Below are 26,569 nucleotides of genomic sequence, written 5' to 3'. Positions count from 1 at the left end.
CCTTTTCTCCTTCCGCTTTGTCCCACAGAAGCCTCTCCTGTGCTGTCCCATTCTCTGCAGAGTTATTTTCAGGTTGGAAGGAGAAGTAGAACATTTAACTAATTAGCATAGGAGCATGTTAATAATATGTTTTTGCAGTCTGTCTACTTACTTGGAGATGAGTTTGATGATATTTGTGTTCCCTTACTTGTCTTTTCCTAATTGCACGACCTACAGATCTGTACAAAAGATCTGTTTGAAAACTAAAAGAAGTATTTGCTGTGTGAACAAGAAGGAGACAGGAAGGAGCTTGGCCCTGACTTAGCTATTTGCTACTGTGAAAGTAAAAGTGAAACTCCTCTCCTGTGCTTGTATTTTGCATTTGGAACAGATTTATTTTCAGGTGGGGAGGGGGAGTAGAACCTCTTAGCATCAGAGCATGTTAATAATAATATAGGAAATACTAATGCTGCTGTGGACATTTTGGAAAAAATCCTTTCTTATTGAGCACCTAACAGTTCATAGGCTTTATGGTTCTGGAGATTTTGTGATTACAACATGAGTGGTTTTTCGCTTTTATATACTGTATATAAACTAGGCAATTAAACTATGCCAATAACAATAGTATCAGAATAACAAAGGTTTCAAGGTTTCTAGTCTGAACACCGGCACAAGCAAAAGACCCTATACCAGTGATGGCAAACCTATGGCATGGGTGTCACAGGTGGCACGTGGAGCCATATCTGCTGGCACATGAGCCCTTGCCCTAGCTCAGCCCCAACGTACATGTGGGTGCTGGCCAGCTGATTTTTGGCTCACACAGAGGCTCTGGGATGGCATTTTTGGCTTCCAGACAGCCTCCAGGGGGAGGGTGTTTTCATCCTCTTCTGGCTCCAGGGAAGCCTTTGGAGCCTGGTGAGGGTAAAACACGAGCCTACTGGGCCCACCAGAAGTTGGGAAACAGGCTGTTTCTGACCTCTAGAGGGTCTCTGGAGGGCGGGGTAAGCTGTTTTCGGCCTTCCCAGACATTGAATTATGGGTGTGGGCACTCACATGCACCATTGCCCACACGCATGCTCTTTTGGCACCCGAGGGGAAAAAAGGTTCACCATCACTGCCCTATAAAATTTCAAACAAACGACTATCCAATCTCATAAAAACCTCCAGTGATGGAGCACTCACAACTTCTGAAGGCAACCCTTTTGTTCGACTGGTCAATTGTTTTCATTGTCAGGAAATTCCTCCTTAGTTCTAGGTTACTCTATTAGTTTTCATCCATTGCTACTCGTCTGGCCTTCTGATGCTTTGGAAATGTTCTGATGCTTGAGCTATTCCTCTTTGTGGCAGCCCCTCAAGTATCGGAACATTTTCATCATGGTCACCCCTAGTCCTTCTTTTCTCTAGACTAGACCTAACAATTCTTGCAATTGTTCTTCATATGTTTTAGCCACCAGCCCCTGAATCATATTTGTTTCTCTTTTCTGTACTCTTTCCAGAGTCTCAACATCATTTTTATAATTTGATGACTCAAACTGGATCCAGTGTTCTAAGAGTGGCCTTACTAAGTGTTCTGTCTGGGTTCCCCCAGACCTCAACACCAACTGGAAAAAACAGCCAGACACTCTGGTAAAAGCCAAAAGTATTTTATAACTGGAAAAAATAAGCACAGAGGAAAACCTGTTCTTCCCAACAGACAGGATATAATACGGTACAGCAGGGTCCTGATGTCCAGACAATACAGCAAGCTTCTTGCTGGCACACACCCCCAAGGTTTCAATAGTCAAAGGCACAAACCAGGATTCCAAGACGCCAAAGTTCACAGTCAGGTCCCACGACTCTCAAAGATAAAACTCCACAAGCCAGGAAGGGTGGGTCTGCCTTTTAGCCTTTCCCAAGAGCACCACACCCAAACCCAGCTGTTGCCACTTTAATGCTGAAAGTATTTAGCCAATTGATTCCGTCTCTGAGTAGCTCTTCGTTGTCGCAGATCAATTATGGCTTGTGCACTTTCCTCTAAGGAATCCAGGCTGCTTGCTGGGGAGAGCTCCCCCTGGTGGGACTCTGGCTGTCCTCCCTCTTCTTCAGCCTGGGATTCCTCCTCCTCGTCTGTCTGCACCTCCTGTTCCTCAGCCTCTCCCTCTGAGCTGGAAACCGTCAGAAGGTCAGCCGTTCCCGGAGGGGCCTCAGACGGAACCACAACACTAAGACTTTATAAAGCAGTAGAAATATGTCACATGGTCTTGATTTTATCCCTCTATTAATGCAACCTATGATTGCATTGGCTTTTTTTGCTGCTGTTGCATATTGCTGGCTCATAAATGGTTGTCCACTAGGACTCCAAGATCCCTCTCAAAATTGCTGCTATTGAGCCAGGTTCCACTAGTTCTATACCTGTACATTTGATTTTCCTTGCCTAAGTGTAAAACCTTAACTTTACACTGAATTTATAGGGCTCAGTGTTTAAGTCTGTCAAGATCCTTCTGGATCTTTAACTTATTCATGTTAGCTTGGTGTCATTTGCAAATGTGATGAATTTATTTATTTATTTATTTATCTATCTATCTTATCTTTTCTTTTCTTTTCTTATCTTATCTTATCTTATCCTATCTATCTATCTATCTATCTATCTATCTATCTATCTATCTATCTGACTTCTATGCTGCCCAATCCTGAAGGACTCATGGCGGCTTACAACATAATAACAATACAAAAAGATACAACAATAAAAAAGAAGTCGAATATAAGCTCTAAAAAACTAACCCCAATAAAACCCATTTATATAAAAACCAATCAAATCTTATGCATGCACACCATTCATAAAATAAAATTTGGCCATGAAAGATGGACAAGTTCCCCTTCTATTCCCCCATCTAAATTGTTTGTGAAGATATTGAAGAGTACTGAGCCTAAAACAGAACCTTGGGGTACCCCACTGCTTATTGCCTTTCATGTAGATGTAGTTCCTTTAAGGACTGCACAATATGTGCAGATTGTTAACCAGTTATGGATCCATCTGGTGGTGATGCTGACTATTCCACATTTTTTAGTTTACCAAGAAGTAGATTGTGGTCTAATTGGTCAAATGCCTTTTGCAATCCAAGTATACTATGTCCACAGCATTTTGCTGGTCCACTAATTTTGTCACTTGGTGAAAGAATGAAATAACATTTGTTTGGCATGATCTCTTTTTTTTTGATAAACCCATGTTGCCTTTTGGTTATAACTTTGTTTGCTTCTAGGTGTTTGCAGATCTATTGCTTGATTATTATTTTTTAAGGATCTTCCCAGGTTTATTGTGTGCACATAATTTTTTCTATAAATGATTACACTTTTTGATGTAACTGCCTTTACAATTTATAGCAACTTTCAACAGCGTTGTTTTGTTCTTTGCAGATATTGATGAATGTGAAACAGCATACAGTCCTTGTAATCAATTGTGCAAGAACACATTAGGTTCTTTTACCTGTGAGTGTGTTGAAGGATATGAACTCGTCAATGGAACCCTTTGCAATGTTATAGGTAAGCTTTCAGTCCACAGTACAATTAACATGCAATGAGTCTAAGGGCTGAAAAAATAGATGAGATCTCTTAGTTTCACCTGAGTCAGAATTAACAAGTGATTTGAGACATAATTAAATCCTATATATTGTTAGCTGGTTAAGAATTCTAAGAGGTGCAGTGCCAGCTCAGATCAAGAGTGCTTCAAATTGAGGTGGCTGAATTTGACTATGTATTAGAGCAAAGGTAGTTAAAGTTCTTTTCTGTTCAGATGGTGCCACCAAAATGCTACTAGCTGTCCCTCAAGGTCTTGTCCTCCTGGATTTAAAGATGCATCACCTGGAGAGTCTAATATCTACAAAAACAAAACCTGTCTCTGTAGCTTATGACCTCTTAAGGAGAAGCTATTATTGGGTTGGTGAAGATAAAAAACTGCATGTTTATGTGTCTGGAAAAAGTGAGATGATTTTTTATCCAGGTAAAATTATTTACTACAGGTAAATCCAGAATCAAAAATTAACCCTTTTGTATGCACTCATATTTTTGCATCCATATTTCAGCTCCAGTTCTAGATCAATCCTAATTTTCTTTGGGATGAACCTAAAATTTGTCAAGATCAGTTTTATAGTCAATTGTGCCTCAGTTTGTCTTTTTATATTGTGTGGTGTGGCACTCCTTTGGAATGGAACACAATTCCTAGAGCCTATCTGAATTGATGGGAGTAAAAATTAAGGATTGTTTTCCTTCTGAGGAGTTTGAGATTTAACATGCAAAATGTGTGTCTCAAAGCTTGACATGACATAAATCCCCTATAATACCCCCAAATCTTTTCCCCAATACTGTCCAAATATCCTCGCCTTTTTAGAATTTGAGAAGACCCATGTGTAATTCAACTCAAGGCACTGATATTTCCAGTTAGCTCTCCAAAGCCCAAATACCATACAGAAAATCTGATGATAAAAATGTAATATTTTCTACATAATAGAAGGTGACCATTGATGAAGACATAATCATTGATTACACTGATGATGGGTGACCATTAAATGAAATATATTCTATTATCATGAAGTTAAATTTACAGGAAGCTGAAATAACCAGAAAAACATTACATAGAGACCCCTTTTGCCTCAGAAAGAAGTGTTGTAAAGAGCCTCTTACAGAAGATTATTTATTATGTAGATGGACTACAGTGGTCCCTCGATTTTCGTGGGTTCGAACTTCACGAAACAGCTATACCACGGTTTTTCAAAAATATTAATTAAAAAATACTTCGCTGTTTTTTTCCCTATACCATGGTTTTCCCACCCGATGACGTCATACGTCATCGCCAAACTTTCGTCCGCCTTTAATAAATATTTTTAAATAAAGTTTAATAAATAAACATGGTGAGTAATAATCTAAGTGGCTGCTAAGGGAATGAGAAATTGCAGTTTATGGGTTTAAAGTGTTAAGGGAAGGCTTGTGATACTGTTCATAGCCAAAAATAGTGTATTTACTTCCTCATCTCTACTTTGCAGAAATTCGACTTTCGCAGGCAGTCTCGGAACGCATCCCCCGCGAAAATTGAGGGAACGCTGTATAACAAAAAGTCACTGAGCCTCTTCCCATATTTTGTCTTCTTGAATGTATTTATTTATTTTTTGCTTATAGATGTCAGTGGCGTCAACAGCATCTCTGTAGACTGGTTCACAGGGCAGTTATACTGGGCCAGCAATTATCCTCATGCCATTTTCACTGGTTTCATTGATGGTAGGGGCTATGTAAAGGTCCTAGAGAAAAATTTGGTGCCGAAGCAGCTGGTTATATTTCCAGAAAAAAAGTACAAGTTTCAGAATAGACGCTACTGTATTTACAGTGTTGTAATAGTGATATAATTTCATGCATACATGATGCCTGCCAGTACTATGTTATTTGAAGCCTGCCCATATAACATCTCCAAGATCTAAATTATTTATTAAAAATGCCCAGAGTTTCAAGAGGTTGCCAAATCCAGTAAGAATTCACTGTTCTTTCCAGAAATTCCATAAGTCTTTAGAGCTGGAATCTCAAATTTTTACATACGGTTAGTGTTCGACTTACAGCAGTTTGTTTAGTAACCATTCAAAGCTACAACAGCACTTTTTAAAAAGTGACTTATGACTGTTTTTCACCCTTACGAGCACTGTGGCATCCCCATGGTCGTGTGATCAAAATTTGGACACCGGGCAACTTCCATATTTTTTGGAGTATAAGATGCACTGGAATGTAAGATGCACCTTAGTTTTGGGGGAGGAAAACAAGGAAAAAACAGCAATTTGCCTCCCAGCAAACAGCAAAACGGCAAATTGCACAAAAGATATACAGTGGTACCTCTACTTAAGAACTTAATTCGTTCCGTGATCAGATTCTTAAGTATAAACGTTTGTAAGTAGAAGCAATTTTTCCCATAGGAATCAATGTAAAGGCAAATAATGCATGAAAACTCATTAGGAAGGAAATAAAAGCTTGGAATTTGGGTGGGAGGAAGAAGAGGAGGAGGACAGTTGCTGCCCAGAGCGAAGGGAGCATTTCTTTTCTCTGGGCGCTGGCAGAGGTTTATTCCCTCTGCAAGCGCCCAGAGAAAGGAAAATGCTTCGTTCACTCTGGACTGCCAAAACCTCCTTAAGCGCCACCCAAAGGCTCCTCTGGCAGCCTAGAAAAGCCCGAGATGGCCGGGATTAAAGGGGGAATGGCAGGAAACTAGCCGGGCCTTCGTGCCACTCTCAAATTTCCTTGGAAATTTTTCCAGGCTCGGGTTCTTAAGTAGAAAATGGTTCTAAGTAGAGGCAAAAAACATCTTGAACACCCGGTTCTGATCTAGAAAAGTTCTTAAGTAGAGGCGTTCTTAAGTAGAGGTACCACTGTACACTGTTTTCTGTGTATATCTGTGCATGTATGTCCAACCCATATAAATAGCAAAGAATTAGAGAAATGTACATTATGGCAGTAGATTAATGCCAGCAAATTTTCCTAAATGTAGTCACACTAACTTCTCCCAATTATTTAAATAGCTCTACTCCAAACATGACTACGTCAAGATTTAACTCTGCTCTTGAAGCATTTTGTTCTGGTTTTCTACCTTATCACAGATACATGTACTGGGTGAATTTTGGTGAGAAGGATGGGACTGCAATAGAAGCTGCAGGGATGGATGGATCAGACAGACATGTGCTTGTGGTATTAATTGCTGAAGAGCCCGCGGGATTGACTCTTGATTACATCACTAATAGACTCTATTGGATCAGTATGCATAAAAAGGTGTGCACTTCATCCCATTTCAAATTCAAAGCTACCTATAGTTTGCATCTCTCTCTCTCCCTCCCCCTCCCTCCCCCTTGTGATTTATGAAAACAAATCCCAAAAATGTGTTTATGTTCTTCAATTAAACGTAATATTGTAGGCACCTTCCACCAGCATAGCTTGCTAAAATGTTCCCAAATCTTTCAGCAGTCTGCTGGAAATATAGAAAAGAGATTGGTACCTACTACCACCTATGGTGAACCTGCCTCAGGGCCAAAACCTATTGGTTAAAAATTAAAAACTGTATTGAGCTACTAGTTTTTCTCATCATTCCTCCCACCCATTTCCTCCCATGTTGGCTGTATGACTGTAACTTGGTGCTTATATCCTAAGATTTTATTAATATTGCTTCTTCATTGCTTATTTGACCCCTATGACAATCATTAAGTGTTGTACCACACGATTCTTGACAAATGTATATTTTATTTTATGTACGCTGAGAGCATATGCACCAAGACAAATTCCTTGTGTGTCCAATCACACTTGGCCAATAAAATTCTATTCTATTCTATTCTATTCTATTCTATATCACAAACTGTTTTCTTAAAACCTGAGCTTTTCCTCTTGGGCAGGGGTAGGCAAAATTGGCTCTTCTATGACATGTGGACTCCAACTCCCAGAATTCCTGTGCTAGCATGATTGGTTCAGGAATTCTGGGAGTTGAAGTCCACAAGTCATAGAAGAGCCAACTTTGCCTACCCCTGCTCTTGGGCGTCTAGGGAGAATTTTAAGAAAGAGGATAGGTATATAATCTTACATGTCACAACAGCTGCTAGAATACTCTATGGACAAAATTGGAAAAAGGAGTCAATCTCATCAATGTTAAACATTATAATCAAAGTACTAAAGTGCATGGAAATTACTAGATTGTCATTGGCACTTCAAGATAAGGATGAATCTGAATTTCACGAAATCTGGGACAAGTGGTACAATTGGCTGAACCAAAATGAATACCTAAAATTCCTTAACCAAACAAACTTGAAATAACCAAACAAACCAAGCAAACCTGAAATAACATAAATAAAGAGACCATTTAGATATAGAGGGCCACAATGTATAAACCACATGATCTGGAGAATTTGAGCAAAATGTGCCATAGAGAATTGCCTTGGGTTATCAGAAAGCATGGCTATTTAATTAAAACAATTAGTGATAGTTCTGCAAGTCTGAATATTGTTCTCATATTGCTTTTTGGGTTTTTTTAGTCCATCGAAACAGTAAAGGTAGATGGTTCTGGAAAATATACTTTCCCTGATACAATGCTGAAAAATCAGGATCCCTTAGGACTCGCTGTATTTGAAAATCTGTTCTTCTGGAGCACTGTAACACACTTGTATTATGCATCTCGCTCCACACCTGGTGTTGGCATACTGCTGAATGCCTCGATTTCTTCATTCACAGTCCTGCATGAGCTACAGCAGTCACTAAGTAAGTTGATCTCTTTGGCAAGCCATAAGCAGGGCTGAGCTAGTAAGAAAAATAATTGACATTCACTTCCCCCAGGGGTGTTTCTGGGATACACTGTAGGAATTCATAAGCAATTGTAATAACTTGCTTGGGGAGAATTACGGCATAGTGGTGATTTGATTAAAAGATAATCAGGAAGATGTGGGGAGGTCAAAGAGTATATATATATATATGTGTATATATGTTTTCGTAGATTTTCACGGGTACAGGTATGACGGTCTTGGTATATTCGGGTTTCTTCCCGTGTAGGATTTGGAAATTTCTGGTGACGTTTCGACGAGGTCACACTCATCATCTTCAGGCTGGTGTTTCTGTCCTTGTACTAAGGCGAACACTGCGAGACCTGAGCTGCCATCCTTCTATAAATACTGGTGACTGGGTGTGGTTTGATGGCTCAGCAATTGCCTGCTGTGTAGAAACTTCCTGGTGAGTCAGTGGGGTAACATCTTGGGTCGTTGATGGAGCTGAAGTATGCTGATTAGTTAATGGTTGTTGATTAGGTGTGATATCCTGAGTAGTTGGAGCTTGCAGGCTGCTTGATTGTATTGCAATGTGTGTTCTGAGTCTAGTTTCAGTTTTTATGGCTGGGTTACGTTTGAGGGCTGGTTTCCAGATGTCTGGTAGGCGGGAGGTATCATCCCGCTTGTTCATATTTTGGGGATGTTTTTCTATCTCGATGGCTTCCATGATTATTCTTTTCCTGTAGTGTTCTGTTTTGGAAATTAATTTAGTACTGTCAAAATCAATTTCATGTCCTGTAGTTTTGAAGTGTTGGAAAAGGGAGGAGGTCTTTTCTTTTTTCTTTAATGCATTCTTATGTTCTGCAACACGTGCATTTACTCTCCTGTTAGTTTGTCCAATATATGTGGCTGGGCAGATTTTACATGGTATTTGATAAACTCCCTGGTTTTCTAGCTGGGTATTGTCTTTCGGGTTTCTTAGGATGTTGGCTATTTTTTAATCTGTACCAAAGGCTGTCTTGATGTTATGTTTGCGGAGAATTTTACTGATTTTATCTGTGGTGCCTTTGATGTAAGGGAGGAGGGCGATACCATTGTCCTGTTCTGTGTCTTGGTTCTTGGGGGGTGTCTCTTTATGGATTAAGTTGTTGATTGCCTCTCTTTGGAATCCATTGGAAATTAATACATTTGTGAGACTGTGTAATTCAGGTTCCAGGTGGTCTTTGTCGGCTAGGCGTTTGGTTCTGGAAATGAGGGTCTTGGCTACGGAATTGATCTGTGCAGGTTGGTGGTGGGATTTTGCGTTCAGGTAGTGGTTGGTGTGTGTCTTCTTCTGGTAGATGGTATGTCCTAGGAAGCCATTGGGTTTTTTATAGATTAGGACATCCAGGAAGGGAAGTTTGTTGTTGGTTTCTATTTCCATGGTGAATTGTATTTTGGGGTGTAGGCTGTTGAGATGTGTGAGAAAGCTGTCCAGTTTTTCTTTCCCATGTGGCCAAATTACGAAGGTATCATCTACATATCTAAGCCAGAGTTTGGGTTTGTGTTCAGATTTGTCCAAGGTGTTGGTTTCAAAATATTCCATGTATAAGTTTGCGATGATGGGTGACAGGGGTGATCCCATGGGGGCTCCTTCTATCTCTTTGTATCTTTGTCCATTGTGGATGAAGTATGTATTCATCAGGCAGTGGTTGGTCAGATCTAAGATGTGCTTCGGGGGGTTGTATTTGTTTTGGATGGCTGTCAGGGCTTATTTGATAGGCACTTGGGTGAAGAGAGATATGACATCGAAGCTTACGAGAAGGTCGCTGGGTTGTAGGTTTTGTTCCTTTATGATTTCTGTGAATTGGAATGAGTTTTGTACATGAGACATGATGGATTCTGCATAGGGCTAGAGTTGTTTGGCAAGAAATTTGGCAAGATTCTGTAGGGGTGAGCCTATGGAGCTGACTATGGGTCTGAGTGGTGTTCCTTCTTTGTGTATCTTGGGGAGGCCATAGAGCTTGGGGCATCTGGATGATTTTTCTCTGGGGATGATTCTTTGCTGGATTTCTTCACTGATGGGAGAAGCTTTTATTTTGGATTTGGTGGTTTTTTCCAGGTAGGTGGTAGGATCTGTACTTAGAGGTTTGTAAGCGGAGTCTTGGAGTAGGTTGGATAGCTTGTCTTGGTAGTCAGATGTGTTCATCACCACAGTGGCTTTGCCTTTGTCTGCTGGGAGGATGATTATGTTATTGTCTTTCCTCAAGTTGGTGAGTGCTTTTTGTTCATCTTTATGTAAGTTGCTTCGGGGTGGAATGCTGGAGCAGAGGACATTGCTGACTTCAAGTCTGATTTTGTTGGCTTCATCTTGGTTGATTTTGGTTAGAGTGGCTTCAACTCCGCATATGATGTTTTCAGTGGTGATGCGTTTGGGGGCGACTGCAAAGTTGAATCCTTTGGAGAGGACGTTGGTTTCTGCTGTGGTGAGGGTCATGTACGGTAAATTATGTACTGTATTCTTCATGAGTTGCTGTGGAAAGGGTTTGGATTTCTGGTGTTTTTCCAAATTGTGGAGTTTCTTGGTGTGTATGTCTGTATTGAGGGAGGTTTCTGTTTCAGCTCTCCAGAGGGCTAGTTGTTTAGATTGGTCCCAGAGTATTGGGTGGATTCTGTTGCTAAGTTTGAGATGAAGAGTGAGTAGGTCTTTGTTGGTTTGGTCTACTAGGAATCTTTTCCTGTGGAGTTCATTTCTGATAACGGCTAATTCAGTTCTTTTCAGGATCCGTTCAGTGGATGGTGTTATGACCAGAAGATTCCACAATATTCTGTAGCTGGGTAAAGTCTAAAAGTAGAGTTGTTAAGTAGAATTCACTGTTTGTATTAGAAGTTGTTTGCCTGCTTCTCATTGGCTGCTACGGTTTGGCGCCAATCTTTGTAGAGCTGTCAGGCGTCGCTTGTTGCCGGGTGAAACAGTATAAAAGGAAAGTGCCTCCGGTCTTACGCGCTTCTCTCTAGCTCGCGTCTGAGTGAAAGTGTATCCGCGTCTAGTTAGTCTCCTGCAGAGAATAAAGATTTAAAGTTAGCCATCGTGTTTCTCGGTTATTTCACTGGCGACGAGGATCTAGAGGCGATTTTTTTTACGGAAAAAATCATTATGGCGACCCCTTTGATCATCAGCCGCCTGAATTATTTGACCCTGAGAGGTCAACTTGGACAGCCTATATGGCTAAATTTGAAATTTTCTTGGAAGCCGCCGGCATGAAAGATGCTGACAACGGCCGTAAAAGGGCTTTATTTCTGAACTACTGCGGGACTCAAATTTTTGACCTGGCAGAGACCTTGACGGACCCAGAACCTGCAAATTCGGTTCCATGGGACACTTTGATGGCTAAGTTGGCAGCTCATTTTAAGCCAACGAAACCTGCCAGGGTTTTCAGGCACCAGTTCTCCTGGATGGCTCAAGCTGAGTGGGAATCTATTAACCAGTTTGCCACTCGCTTCAGGACTATTTTAGCCAAGTGTCAGTTTGACAATCCTGAGGCTAGGTTAACTGATGCCATTATATTTGGCATGAGAAATGTTTCTATCCGGAATAAACTGCTGGCAGCTGACGACTCGTCACTACAAGATGTGATTAAGGCAGCTCAAACCGCGGAAGTCGCTGAAGCTGCTGCAGCTGACCTTAAGTCAAACGACAAGCTGGCCACAGTTTTTAAGATCGCTGAGGCACCTTGCGCCCCCGCCAACCATCAACACGACTACAGTACTTCTGAGTTCGACCCATATGAAGACCACTGCTGCCAGCTACGGGTACCGCCAACCAGACAACCTCGTCCATCCTTCCAAGCCTGTGCCGGATGTCGTGGTCAGCATGCCCACTCGAGATGTCCCTTTAAGGATGCTTTCTGCCGCCGCTGCGACAAACGTGGCCACATTGCCGCCATCTGCCGAGCCATCCTGCCTGACGACACCCCCTTCAATCAAGACCTGCTGCCCACCTTTCCATCTCATTGAGTCTACCGACCATTCAGACAACAAGGAAGAGGGAACTGGAGACCGGGGAGCAACACTTTGAGGGACGGTAACCAAGGTAACCGCACATCCACGGACTGTGGCACCTACCCGCCAGCCCCTAATAAGATTATTGTCCCTCTCATGTTGAATCATCAACCATGCCACATGGAGCTGGACACAGGCTCTAAATTTACTTTAATGCCGTGGCATAAACTGAGACTGTATGTGCCTTCGTTGTCCCTGGACTCGCTAAAGCCGCTGGACATTGCTATTAAAGACTTCCAGGGACACCCAATCCGGGTTTTGGGAAGCACTAGGGTGCCTATAACTTTTAGAAATGTACATTGTATGTTGCCTATTCTAGTTATTGAGGGGGCGAATCATTCCCTTTTGGGACTTGATTGGATGGTTCCTTTGGGGTTAGCTGTCACTGGTCTTCACAAAGTGACTTGTTTGAAGGAGCCTGATTTTGTCCAGGAATTTCCGGAGGTTTTTAAACAGGGTTTGGGTACCTATAAGGGGCCACCCATTTCTTTTTCTTTGGATCCTGCTGTCCCGCCCTTCCGGTTAAAACCTCGCAGGGTACCACTGCCCCTAATGGATAAATTGGATGCCCAATTGCAGAAACTTCAGGCTCAGGGTATTTTGGTTCCTGTCGAACATGCCCCCTGGGAGACCTCTATTGTCACCCCCCTGAAGCCTGATGGATCTCTGAGAGTTTCTGCGGATTATAAATCTACCTTGAATAAGGCGTTACAGCACAACTCCTATCCGATACCTGTTGTGCAGCAGTTGCTGCATACCCTGGGGTCTGGGAAAATTTTTGCGAGGCTGGACCTTGCACAGGCATTCCAGCAGTTGCCAGTGGATGATGCCACAGCCCTGGCGCAAACAATTGTGACACACAGGGGGGCCTTTAAATGTACTCGACTGCAATTTGGCATAAGTGTCGCCCCGGGTATATTCCAGCGAATCATGGAACGATTGCTCTGGGGAATTAGGGGGGTGGTCCCCTACTTTGACGATATTTTAATATCAGGGGACACTCCAGACCAACTGCACTGTAGAATTCGACAGGTTCTGGCTAGGTTACAAGCTAAAGGATTAAGGCTAAAGCCAGAAAAGTGTGTGTGGGGAACTTCCTCAGTGGACTTCCTGGGGTTTAGGATAGATGAAGCAGGCATACACCCCACTGAGGAGAAAATCAGAGCCATTAAGGATGCCCCTGCCCCCACCTCTAGAACAGAGCTGCAAGCATTTTTGGGGCTATTAAATTTTTACTCTGTTTTTCTGAAACAGAAAGCCTCAGCAGCTGAGCCGCTTCATCGACTTCTCCACAAGGGAGCGCCATGGAGATGGGGTGAGACAGAACAACAGGCTTTTAATAATATCAAAGACCTCTTGACCTCACAAAGTGTCGTGGTACAATATAGTTCCACGTTGCCACTTAGGCTTACATGCGATGTATCCCCGTATGGGGTGGGAGAGGTCCTGGCCCACATATTGCCAAATGGCCAGGAAGCCCCAGTGGCATACTTTTCAAGGACGTTGTCCCTGACAGAACGTAATTATGCCCAGATAGATAGAGAGGCACTCGCATTGGTAGCTGGGGTGAAAAAGTTTCACAACTACTTATTGGGGAGACCATTCCAACTGGTCACTGACCATAAACCCTTGTTAGGGCTGTTAGCCACCGGGCGGCCAACTCCACCTTTTATGTCCCCCCACATGTCCCGTTGGACTATTTTTTTGTCAGGGTATGATTACATCCTTGTACTTAAGGGGGGTTCAATGATTAATCATGCTGATGGTCTTAGTCGCTGTCCATTAGGGCAAAGGGTGGAGGACCCTGCCCCTGCAGGAGATGTCCTCCTCATTGATTTAGGTACACCATCCCTTATTACTGCCAAAGAGGTGGCCATTGAAACTAAAAAGGACCTGGTGTTGGGAAAAGTCCTCCAATACATATTGAAAGGGTGGCCACCAAATGGTAAAGACCACTCAGTGCTGGATTTTAAAACCAAGAGGCTGGAACTCTCTGTGATGCAGGATTGTATTTTGTGGGGTGACAGGGTGGTTATACCCACTGCACTGAGGCCTCAAGTCATGAACATGCTGCACCAGGGGCACCCTGGGGTGGTCAGGATGAAAGCTTTGGCCAGAGGGTATCTATGGTGGCCAGGATTAGACAAGGGAATTGAAGATTGGGTGGCCGCATGTAGCCCTTGTCAGGACACAAGGCCAAATCCCCCTAAAACCACCCCTGCACAGTGGGACACACCCCAAGGGCCCTGGTCAAGGGTACATATAGATCTGGCCGGACCGGTGGGCACCAATATGTTTTTGATAGTGGTGGATGCATACTCCAAATGGTTGGATGTTATATTGTTAGGGTCCACCACATCTTCCACAATTATACAAGTCTTAAGGAGGTTGTTTGCAACCCATGGGTGTCCAGATGTCCTGGTTTCGGATAATGGACCCCAATTCACCTCTAGACAGCTGGAGCTGTTCGTAGCCCAATTGGGAGTAAGACATGCCTTGGTCTCACCCCACGCAGCCTGGGCTAATGGTATGGCAGAAAGATATGTTCGTGTGGCCAAAGAGGCCATAAAAAGGTCATCTCCAGGGGAGATACAAGAAAGACTGGACACCTTCCTATTAACTCAGCACATAACACCGAGCCTAACTACCAATAGAAGCCTAGCTGAACTACTCATGGGAAGGAGATTGAGGTCTCCTTTAGATAGGCTGCACCCCTCTTATGTTAAGATGAAGCCAGAGTATGTAACAACCCCTGAAAGGTCAATGTTTGTGGGACAAAAGGTGTATGTAAAAAATTTTGACAGGGGCAAACAGTGGGAGACTGGGATAGTGACTGAGCAAACAGGTCCTAAAACATATATGGTCAAACTGGATGATGGACGCCTCTGGAAGAGGCACATAGACCATGTCAGGGGGAGACTGGAAACAGCCAGTATCAGAGGGAATATGGCTGACACTAGTAATGGGGTTTCTAATGCTTCACTCCCCACAGGGAGTTATACCAGACCCAGCCGTGCCCAGAAACAAATAGATTGGGACTTACCTGGGTTTAGTGACCATTCCAGCGCTGCCCCAGCTCCACCATGCTCCAGCCGGGGAAGTTCTTCACCTGCAGGACCAGAAGAACCTTCGTCCTCCGTAGATGTCCAGGTCCTGAACGAACCACGCCGGTCAGAACGCACCCCCAGGAAGCCTGCTCGGCTCGAAGACTTCATTACTTGCTTGTCCGAATAAAACCTGTAAAAATCCATCCAGAAGGGGGAGGGGTGTTATGACCAGAAGATTCCACAGTATTCTGTAGCTGGGTAAAGTCTAAAAGTAGAGTTGTTAAGCAGAATTCACTGTTTGTATTAGAAGTTGTTTACCTGCTTCTCATTGGCTGCTACGGTTTGGCGCCAATCTTTGTAGAGCTGTCAGGCGTCGCTTGTTGCCGGGTGAAACAGTATAAAAGGAAAGTGCCTCCGGTCTTACGCGCTTCTCTCTAGCTCGCGTCTGAGTGAAAGTGTATCCGCGTCTAGTTAGTCTCCTGCAGAGAATAAAGATTTAAAGTTAGACACCGAGTTTCTCGGTTATTTCAGATGGGGTTTTAGAATGGAATTTTAGTTGGCAGCATTTGGGGATCAAGTTTCTGTCTCGGCAGTTGCGTAGAAATTTGAGGTCACACCTTTCCGTTCTGTACAATCGCCTCGCCAGTATCAGTATAGGAATCTCCAGCCGGGAGTCCCTCAGGCCGCCATATTGCACGATCTTCTTTCGGGAAATTCATGATCCGCCATCTCAGACCCCTGCCCGAAAAGAAAACCGGCTAACAGGGCTCCCCACTGGTCAGATACCTCCTCATGTAGTCTGTGGTCGAAGAAGGACCGATCGAACACCTCAAAAGTGGAGGAATAACCGGAGCTCTCCTCCTCACCGTCCATTCGGCTCCGCAGCTGGCTCCACCCCTCTGCTCGCGTTGAGGCATCTTGAAGAGCTCAGGACGCTGCAAAGTTAATAAGTATATTGATAAGAATTAACAAATGGGCATCACGTAGCACCAGGGGTGGGCCATCATTCCTGTCCCTACCAAAAATGCCCAAGCCAAGCCATGCCACACTGCGAGCTGCCAGCCCAGCCCTTACCTTGCTCCGGTGTGTGACAACCTGCAGGGGCGCTGAGAGCATGGCCTGGGGACCAGGCCGGGTGGCCCCGAGCTCTGGCCACGTGGCCTGCTCTGTGCTGTCCTGTGCCACAGGCATATCTCTCCTGCGGTGTGTGAGAGCAGGCATGTGGCTGGAGGTCAGGCAGGGTGCTTTCGCCAGCTGCCGCTCTAGGTGCCGGTGTGAGATTCTGGATGCTGCGCATGTGCAGCAACCGTAATCTCGTGCGTAGACGTTCTTCTGGCAGCAAAAATTCTGCGCACGCCTGGAAGCAAAACCCCACTGATTTTAGCTGCCAGAATCGCTTAGGTTGTGCATGCATGTCGCATGCAAGACCGGCGGCAATGGAGTGAGACTACACGCTCCATTGCCGCTGCTAGAATGTTTGGTGTAGCAGTTTTAAGGCATCATGATAGAAAGAGGGAAACTGTAAATTCTAGTCCCACTTTAGGGACAAAAGCCAGCTGTGTTTGGTTGGAAGTTGGGGGTTCAACATAACAAGCATTCAGAATTATTTTCATTTAGTTTATCTAAGGACAGAATGAATAGATTAAAACCAAATGTACTATGCATATTAACTGCTGACCTGGGTGAATAGCGATGAATGTTTTTTTAAATTATATTAGAGGTTTTTTTAAAGTCTTTGTAGACGTATTAATTGGATTTTTATAAAATAATCTTTATTGAGCTTTACAAAAATAGAAAAAGCAAAGGTAAGACAGGGTAATGCAACAATAATTAGATTGTATCTCATAACATTTGTAGTCTATATAATAAACATCAGGTATTGTTTGAGGAATTTTTGATAGTAAGGAAAGAAGTAGAGAAGAGTTGAGGGAAAAAACAAGAGTAAAGAATAGACAGAGAAAAGAGAAAAACATGTTGAGGGGAATTAGAGTCAAGGAAGGGGGTATAGAGAATAAGAAAAGAAGGATTTTTAGATGTATTGTTATACGGTGTTCCCTCAATTTTCACGGGTTCGAACTTCGCAAATAGCCTATACCACGGTTTTTAAAAAAATATTAATAAAAAAATACTTCGCGATTTTTTTTCTATACCACGGTTTTTCCCACCCAATGACGTCATACATCATCGCCAAACTAATAATTTTTGCAAATAAATAACAAAAAAAATAATTATTGTTAATAAATAATTATGTTTATAAATATCAGGATTACTAAGTGTCTTATTCAATGGTGAATACCAGTAATAATGGTGACTAAATTGTTAAGGGAATGGGAAATGGTAATTTAGGGGTTTAAAGTGTTAAGGGATGGCTTGTGATACTGTCCATAGCCAAAAATGGTGTATTTACTTCCGCATCTCTACTTCGCGGAAATTCGACTTTCGCGGGCGGTCTTGGAACGCATCCCCCGCGAAAATTGAGGGAACACTGTATTGATATGTTGTGAGCTTTCCCGAGTCCCCAGAGAGGGCTGCATACAAATCCAATGAATGAATGAATGAATGAATGAATGAATGAATGAATGAATGAATGAATGAATTCAAAATGGGGCTTGGTGGGCATGGCAGGGGAAGGACATTGCAAAATCTCCAGTCCCTCCCCACACTGCGGCTAGCCAGATGGTATTTGCTGGTTCTCCAAACTATTCAAAGTTTCCATTACCGGGTTCTCTAGAACCTGTCAAAACCTACTGAATTTCACCCCTGCTGCTGCCCTTTCCTTTGTTTCATCTAAAACTGGAATAGGTCTTGACACCCTCACCTCCAAATCATTTTAGAGTCTAACAGTTATTTGTAGATATCTTAAATAGAACCTTTCTGTAATTTTCAAGTCTGGCTCAATGATAAGGACTGTGGTGCTTGGGACCAATATGGTCTCAGGTTTCTCTCTACAATTACTATTCTACAGTGCAATGATTCCTACTCCAAGTCTCCATATTCCAATCCTGCCAGTGGGAGATAATGTCTGTGTGTTTAGTTCAAAGTTTTTATGCCTATTTTGATTTTTTTAATTCTTCAATTAAATTCCTAATAAGGAGGCTATATTTTCTTCTTTGCCCTAAAAATGTTTCATTCATAGGAAATATTAAAACAAACAGTATAGATACAAAAGTATAATACCACTCTACAAAGCCTTGGGTAGACTACACCTAGAGTAGTGTGTCCAGTTTTGGTGACCACACTACAAAAAGACATTGAGATGGTGTTTCACCTGGTGAGTTTGTAGGAATTATTAATTTTGTCTTGGTTGCTATATTGTAGCGCATCAGTTCTCCTTTATCATCAATCCAGTAGAGGAATCCTCTTTTCCAATCCATGTCCTGAAAATAGATTATTTCTGGCCATTCAGGTATCAGGGGTTGTTGCTCCTGAACTACGCCTTCTGGTCCAATATGCACTTGGAAAATTTCATGGTCGGTAGAATACATAGAAACATAGAAACATAGAAGTCTGACGGCAGAAAAAGACCCCATGGTCCATCTAGTCTGCCCTTATACTATTTTCTGTATTTTATCTTAGGATGGATATATGTTTATCCCAGGCATGTTTAAATTCAGTTACTGTGGATTTATCTACCACGTCTGCTGGAAGTTTGTTCCAAGGATCTACTACTCTTTCAGTAAAATAATATTTTCTCATGTTGCTTTTGATCTTTCCCCCAACTAACCTCAGATTGTGTCCCCTTGTTCTTGTGTTCACTTTCCTATTAAAAACACTTCCCTCCTGGACCTTATTTAACCCTTTAATATATTTAAATGTTTCGATCATGTCCCCCCTTTTCCTTCTGTCCTCCAGACTATACAGATTGAGTTCATTAAGTCTTTCCTGATACGTTTTATACTTAAGACCTTCCACCATTCTTGTAGCCCGTTTTTGGACCCGTTCAATTTTGTCAATATCTTTTTGTAGGTGAGGTCTCCAGAACTGAACACAGTATTCCAAATGTGGTCTCACCAGCATTCTATATAGCGGGATCATAATCTCCCTCTTCCTGCTTGTTATACCTCTAGCTATGCAGCCAAGCATCCTACTTGCTTTCCCTACTGCCTGACTGCACTGTTCACCCATTTTGAGACTGTCAGAAATCACTACGCCTAAATCCTTTTCTTTTGAAGTACAGTATTTGCTAACACAGAACTGCCAATACAATAGTCAGATTGAGGATTCCTTTTCCCCAAGTGCATTATTTTACATTTGGAAACATTAAACTGCAGTTTCCATTGCTTTGACCATTTATCTAGTAAAGCTAAATCATTTACCATATTGCCGACGCCTCCAGTAATATCAACCCTATTGCACACTTTAGAGTCATCGGCAAATAGGCAAACCTTCCCTACCAGACCTTCCCCTATGTCACTCACAAACATATTAAAAAGAATAGGACCCAGAACAGACCCTTGTGGCACACCGCTTGTAACCTGACTCTGCTCAGAATACTCGCCATTCACAACAACCCTCTGGTGTCTATGCTTCAGCCAGCTGCAAATCCATTGAACTATCCAGGGATTAAGTCCAATCTTCACTAATTTATCTATCAGCTCTTTATGTGGAACCGTATCAAAGGCTTTGCTGAAGTCCAGGTAGGCAATATCCACGGCACCACCTTCATCCAACACCTTTGTGACATAGTCAAAGAAATCAATGAGATTAGTCTGACATGATTTGCCTTCAGTAAAGCCATGCTGATTTGGGTCCAATAAGTTATTGTTTTTTAGGTGCTGATTTATCCTCTTTTTCAGTAGAGTCTCCATCATTTTAACGACAACTGATGTCAAGCTAACTGGCCTGTAGTTACCAGCTTCTTCTCTACTGCCCTTCTTGTGGATAGGCACAACACTTGCCATTCTCCAATCCTCAGGAACATCTCCTGTTAACAAGGATTGGTTAAACAAATCAGTCAGGGGGGTAGCAATGACAGATCTGAGTTCTTTAAGAACTCTGGGGTGGATGCCATCTGGACCCATTGCCTTATTTATCTTTAATCGTTCAAGTTCTTCTAAGACATCGGCTTCTAAGATCACTGGAGCTGAATCCGTACAGTTGGAGGCAATGCTATATCCCTCTATAGTATTATTTTGTAAGGTGTCTTTTGAGAAAACTGAACAGAAGTAGCTATTGAAATGGTCAGCGATCTCCTTATTCCCATTAATGCATGTATTTTTCCCGGTACTAAGCTTCGTGATGCCGCAGTTTTTCTTCTTCTTATCACTAATATATCTGAAGAAGGTTTTATCCCCCTTCTTTAGAGATTTGGCAATTTCTTCCTCTTTTGAGGCTTTAGCAGCATATATTATCTGTTTCGCCTCCTTCTGTCTCATTTTATACACCTCCCTATCAGCTATACTTCCAGACTCTTTATACCTCCTATAGGCAGCCTTTTTTTCATTGACTATAGTCCTTACATCATTGCTAAACCATAGCGGTTTCTTCTTCCTTTTACCTTTAGTTATTTGTCTTACATACAGTCCAGTGGCTTTTAAGATGGCCTTTTTAAATACAGTCCACTGGGTGCTCGCTCCTGCCATTTTATCCCTCCCCTTTAATTCATTATCTAAATATTCCCCCATTGCATTAAAATTTGTTTTTCTGAAATCCAATACTTTGTTTGCATTATAGGATTGCTCACAATGAGTTTTTACATCAAACCACAAACATAGATGGTCACTGCAACCTAAATTTTCTCCCACCTTGACATCTGAAACCCAATTCCCATTCGTAAAAACTAAATCTAGAATATTCTCCCCTCTAGTTGGTGTCTTAACCAGCTGTGCCAGAGCTGCTCCTGTAAAGGCCTCTACTATATTCTTACTTTTGCTTGTAAGGGCACTGGGGATATTCCAGTCAACATCAGGCATGTTGAAATCACCCATAACCACAATATCTCCCTTTACTGCCATTTGGGTAATTTCATCCACCATCTTGTTGTCATATTCCTCAGATTGCCCTGGAGGCCTATAGATCACCCCAATTCTAATGACAGAACCGTCTTTATTTTGCATGCAAATCCAGAGGGTCACTAGATCTTGACATGTATTTTGAATTAGTGTTGTTTTTAGAGTTTCTTTAACATAAATGGCTACTCCACCTCCCCTTCTCTCTATTCTATCCTTCCTATACAGTGTATATCATGGTGTGGATATTTCCCATTCATTAGAATCCTTAAACCATGTCTCAGTTATGGCAACCAGGTCCAAATTATCTCTAGATATTATGGCCATTAATTCACAGAGCTTGTTGCTCAAGCTTCGAGCATTCGTGCACATTACACGAAGAACATTATTTTCATTATTAGTTTGCCCCTTATCATCAACAACTACATCTATTTTATTTGCAGCTCCCTTTTCATAAGCTTCCAAAAACTGCTTTATCCTCATTGGTCGGGGACAGAAATCACCCACATCAGTTACTTCTCTGTCCCCTTTACCTAGTTTAAATGCCTGTCCAAAAAAGTTCTGAATTCCTCACCGAGTACCTGGGTACCTCTGTATGATGGATGCAAACCATCCCTCTTAAACAACTCCCTATTAGACCACCTACTGACATCATGACTTACATAGCCAAAACCTTCAGCTTTACACCACTGCTTTAACCACACATTAAACTCTATGATACACGTTGTTTTATCCTCTTGGCCACAAACCGGTAACACCTCTGAGAAAGTCACTGAATCTGCTATTTTACCCAGCTCCACACTTAGACATTGAAAATCTCTTTTTACTACATTGACATTTCTCTGGGACAAATCATTTGTGCCAAGATGCACCACCACATCAATGTTATTACCTTTACTCACAACTCTCAATTCTGTCAAAGTACACATATGAAGAATTATCACTCTGGATACTAACTTCACCACTCATTCAAGCACCAAGAACAGCCACTTAACATTGCACCTAAGAATCACAGTAGCTTTAGGCTTCCTATATCAATAGCTGACATTAGTGCTTCCTTGAATGGAGACAATACAGTGATCCCCCGCTCGTTGCGAGGGTTCCGTTCCAGGACCCCCCTCAACGAGCAGGTTTTCGCGAAGTAGCGCTGCGGAAGTAAAAACACCATCTGCGCATGTGCAGATGGTGTTTTTACTTCTGCAGCGCTAGCGAGGAGCCGAAGATTGGGGGCGGCGCGGGTGTTTTAAAACGTCGCCGCCGACATGGGGGGCTCGCTAGCACCCCCCTAACCCGGGTTGGGGGTTCGGGGGGGTGCTAGCGAGCCCCCCATGTCGGCGGGGACGTTTTAAAACACCCGCGCGCCTTCCCAACTGAGCCCTCAAGCCAAGCGCAGAAGTTCGCCCTGGCGCAGGCAACACGTGCTGCCATCTTCCGGGCCAGCCAGGCTCAGCGGATCAAGCACGGCTCCTCTCGGCCCAGCATCCCGGGCCAAGCGGCTGCCTTCCGTCACTGAGCCTGGCTCGCCCGGAAGATCGTAGCGCGCGTTGGCTGCAGCGGCGGCGACATTGCTGCCGGCTTGGCTTCCCCCGCCGCTGCAGCCAACGCGCGCTACGATCTTCCGGGCGAGCCAGGCTCAGTGACGGAAGGCAGCCGCTTGGCCCGGGATGCTGGGCAGAGAGGAGCCGGGCTTGATCCGCTGAGCCTGGCCGGCTTGGCTTCCCTCATCGGCGCAGGCAACACGCGCTGCCATCTTCCGGGCCAGCCAGGCTCAGCGGATCAAGCCCGGCTCCTCTCAGCCCAGCATCCTGGGCCAAGCGGCTGCCTTCCGTCACTGAGCCTGGCTCGCCCGGAAGATCGTAGCGCGCGTTGGCTGCAGCGGCGGCGACATTGCTGCCGGCTTGGCTTCCCCCGCCGCTGCAGCCAACGCGCGCTACGATCTTCCAGGCGAGCCAGGCTCAGTGACGGAAGGCAGACGCTTGGCCCAGGATGCTGGGCCGAGAGGAGCCGGGCTTGATCCGCTGAGCCTGGCCGGCTTGGCTTCCCTCACCGGCGGTGCCGCCGCCGCTCGTGCCGCCGCTGCTGGTGCGGCCGCCGCTCGTCCGGCCGTCGCTCGTGCTTTCGGAGCTCCTCCGGCATCACCCGGCTTCTGGTAGAAGCCTTCTCTCTTTTTTTTCTTGCGGCGAGCCCAAGCCGTTCCTCTCTTGACCGCAGCCGAGCTTCCCTCGGCCCCCTTTGGCCCCGTCGCCTCCTCCCCGCCTGCTTTTCCTCGCCAAGCGCACGAAAAAAAAGAGAGAAGGCTTTTGCCAGAAGCCGGGTGACGGCGGAGGAGCTCCGAAAGCCGGAGAAGAAGAGTCTCGCAGGCGGGGAGGAGGCGATGGGGCCAAAGGGGGCCGAGGGAAGCTCGGCTGCGGTCGAGAGAGGAACGGCTCGGGCTCGCCGCAAGAAAAAAAAGAGAGAAGGCTTCTACCAGAAGCCGGGTGACGCCGGAGGAGCTCCGAAAGCCGGCTAGCGGCCTTTCCCCCGCATAGGAACAGCAAAAAGGCCACTCAGGCGCGTCTCCTGAGGGGAAGCCAGCGCCGCCCGCCCTTCGCCCGCCCACGCCGTTGCTCGCGCCACTCAGCTGGGAAGCGGGGCTGGGGTTTCCCCGCCGCCCACGCAAAGGGGAAACCCCGGCAAGAGGGGAAGACCCAGGGAAGCCGCCCAGCAGCTGATCTGCCCGGCAAACTCCACCATCTACGCATGCGTGGCCATAGAAAGAAAAAGGGCACGCATGCGCAGATGGTGTTGTTTACTTCCGGGTTGAAAAATCGCAAATTACCCTGTTCGCAATGGTCGGGGACGCAATAACCGGGGGATCACTGTACACATAATGGCCTGGTTTCTAGTTATAAGCTATTCTTCAGAGGACTTGAAAATTGTTTTGTCAAAAGAAATTAATACATGGATAAACATATTCTAGCTGTTTATTTGTATTTGTTTAAAGGTCTGCTTTAAGTCTTATGACAGCTGGCAAGGACTAGCTACTAACCTTATTGCCATTGGATTTTGATATACTGTATTAAGATAATGGAGGACAAAGCAGGCTCAGGGGATCAAAACTGCAATTGGATATGATAGGTGCCTACCCAAACCATCATTAATCCGAGTCCCGTCAACTAAACAATGTCATTTGGCAGGACCCAGGGGAAGAGCCTTCTCTGTGGTGGCCCCGGCCCTCTGGAACCAACTCCCCCCAGAGATTAGAATAGCGCCCACCTTCCTTGCCTTTCGTAAGCTCCTTAAAACCCACCTCTGCTGTCAGGCATGGGGGAACTGAGATATTCTTTCCCTCTAGGCTTCTACAATTTATGCATGGTATGTTTGTATGTTTGGTTTTATAATAAGGGTTTTTAGTTGTTTTAGTATTGGATTGTTACATGCTGTTTTTTATCACTGTTGCTAGCCGCCCCGAGTCCATGGAGAGGAGCGGCATACAAATCAAATCAAATCAAATCAAATCATTAAATAAATAAATCTATCTCTTCTCTGTTTAACAGTTAAAGTATATTTAATATCTGCATCACAACAGCTGACGTCTAAAATATGAGGCTTGTACAAATCTCAAAACTAATACTTAAAAGGTCAAGAGAGTTTCCACCAATCTTCCAGGGACTTATAGTCTTCCAGTTGCATCCAAGAATTATAGACCTACCTCCACATTCACCAGAAGGTAGGAGAAAAGTATCCGTTGGACAGGCGCATTTGTAGCCTTTGGAATGAACTGGTGACAAAAGACAAATGTGGCTGCACACTCCAGGTAAACATGCATTGGTGTTATCTAGAAATCAAGGGAATATGTTAGTATTCAACACTAATTAACCTCTTCTCCAAACTATGTAATTATTCAGCCTGGCATGTGAATTAAGATTGTACAATGCTTTGGATTCAAAGGAAAAGAATGCTCTAGTCTAGAGCAGTGTTTCCCAACCTTGGCAACTTGAAGAGATCTGGACTTCAACTCCCAGAATTCCCCAGCCAGCATTCACTGGCTGGGGAATTCTGGGAGTTGAAGTCCAGATCTCTTCAAGATGCCAAGGTTGGGAAACACTGCTCTAGAGCAAGGCTGTCAAACTCACAGACCTTGAGCTGGAAAGAGGGGGGAAAGTCCCAATATATCATGTGGCAGTGCCGTGATGATATGAATTTGATACCCCTGCTCTACAGCATTTGTGCAACACCTAGCTACAATGCCTTAAACCAAATCTCCCCCACCCCCTCCCCCAGGATCAACCTACAGCTAACTGAAGGCAGCAATTTTAGGGAAATGTGCTGTTTTTTAAAAACTGTAGACATATAGTATGCAATCAACTCGCGTGCTCTAAAGCAAATTTTGTCTTCAAACCTAGGTGCGCCACAATTCTAGCATGAACCCAATAAAGACCTTTCAACCTTTGGCTCAAATGAAGTTGCTTTATGTGTGTGTGTGTGTGTGTGTGTGTGTGTGTGTGTGTGTGTGTGTCAGCCACTGGCCTCCCCTAGACCCAGGTGAGCTGCTCTCCTAGTGTAGACAATGGCCATTGGTTACCTGTTGCCAAGGGAACCAGATTGTCAGCTGCCCTGAAAAGCCCCTGCCCAGAGCATTCTGACTGGGGGAAAGTAGGAGAATGGCGGTCAGAACGTGCTGGAGGGTAAGTGTTGATATCTCAAATGGGAGGAATCTGGCAGTAGGGGAGGAAGTTCATGCTTCCCAACTCTTCTAACATGTCTATTTTTTTTCACAGAGAGTTTGGAAATTTTTCCGGATATTCTGCTGTTGTGTAGGAGGAGGCAATAAAGAGCTTGCCAGGTACCACCTCCCCATTCTCCTTAAACCCTGTCCATGGTGGGACAACACTAGGATAGGGCAGCCAAAATTTTTACTAAGGCCATGGTTCCCAACGTGGGGCCCACGCCCTACAGGGGGGCAATTTGATTTTTAATGGGAGCGATTGGAACCTTGTTTAAACCAAGTTAATGGCCTTTTAGGCTTCCTTTGGCTGAGGAGTTCACTTTTGAATAGTAACAATTATATGTCAGGGGGGTCACAATTTTAGAGATGCTTAGGTGGGGTATGGTGAAAGAAAGGTTGGGAACCACTGTCCTAAGGGCATTGCGTGAGGGGGCAGATGGTCAGGATGAAAACCAAAGTTACATGTTGGGAAAAACAAGTGGAGGAAAGGGACATGCACTCCTTACCAGGAGTCTAGGCCTGCACCTCCAAAATCCCGTTTGTGAATGGAAACAACCCAGGCCCCATGGTGACATATGGATTTTGTGGTTTGCCATCACTGTT

The 26,569-nt window shown here is 44.0% G+C and overlaps 2 long non-coding RNA genes across 5 annotated transcripts in view; one reads left to right on the top strand and one right to left on the bottom strand.

The window, feature by feature from the left end:
• LOC139162125 (uncharacterized) overlaps nucleotides 1-26,083 on the top strand; it is a 36,333-nt gene extending 10,250 nt beyond the window's left edge. Inside the window, exons 2-7 of one of the 4 annotated variants that reach the window (XR_011558250.1) lie at nucleotides 3,373-3,498; nucleotides 3,749-3,955; nucleotides 6,585-6,753; nucleotides 8,001-8,223; nucleotides 24,795-25,054; nucleotides 26,019-26,083. This is a non-coding gene — a long non-coding RNA (uncharacterized lncRNA). Of the gene's footprint in view, nucleotides 1-3,372; nucleotides 3,499-3,748; nucleotides 3,956-6,584; nucleotides 6,754-8,000; nucleotides 8,224-24,794; nucleotides 25,245-26,018 lie in introns of those variants that run through there. The other 3 variants (XR_011558248.1, XR_011558249.1, XR_011558251.1) reach the window with 3 other exon arrangements.
• LOC139162131 (uncharacterized) lies at nucleotides 7,193-15,786 on the bottom strand. The gene is made up of 3 exons (XR_011558260.1): nucleotides 15,629-15,786; nucleotides 15,307-15,500; nucleotides 7,193-11,260 (listed from the first exon to the last, which is right to left on the bottom strand). It is a non-coding gene; the product is annotated as an uncharacterized lncRNA (long non-coding RNA).
• Nucleotides 26,084-26,569: the final 486 nt, after the last annotated feature.

Source organism: Erythrolamprus reginae, chromosome 2 (genome assembly GCF_031021105.1).
Source record: "Erythrolamprus reginae isolate rEryReg1 chromosome 2, rEryReg1.hap1, whole genome shotgun sequence".
Taxonomy (NCBI): domain Eukaryota; kingdom Metazoa; phylum Chordata; class Lepidosauria; order Squamata; family Dipsadidae; genus Erythrolamprus; species Erythrolamprus reginae.
This window is presented reverse-complemented; position numbering and strand designations above follow the sequence as displayed.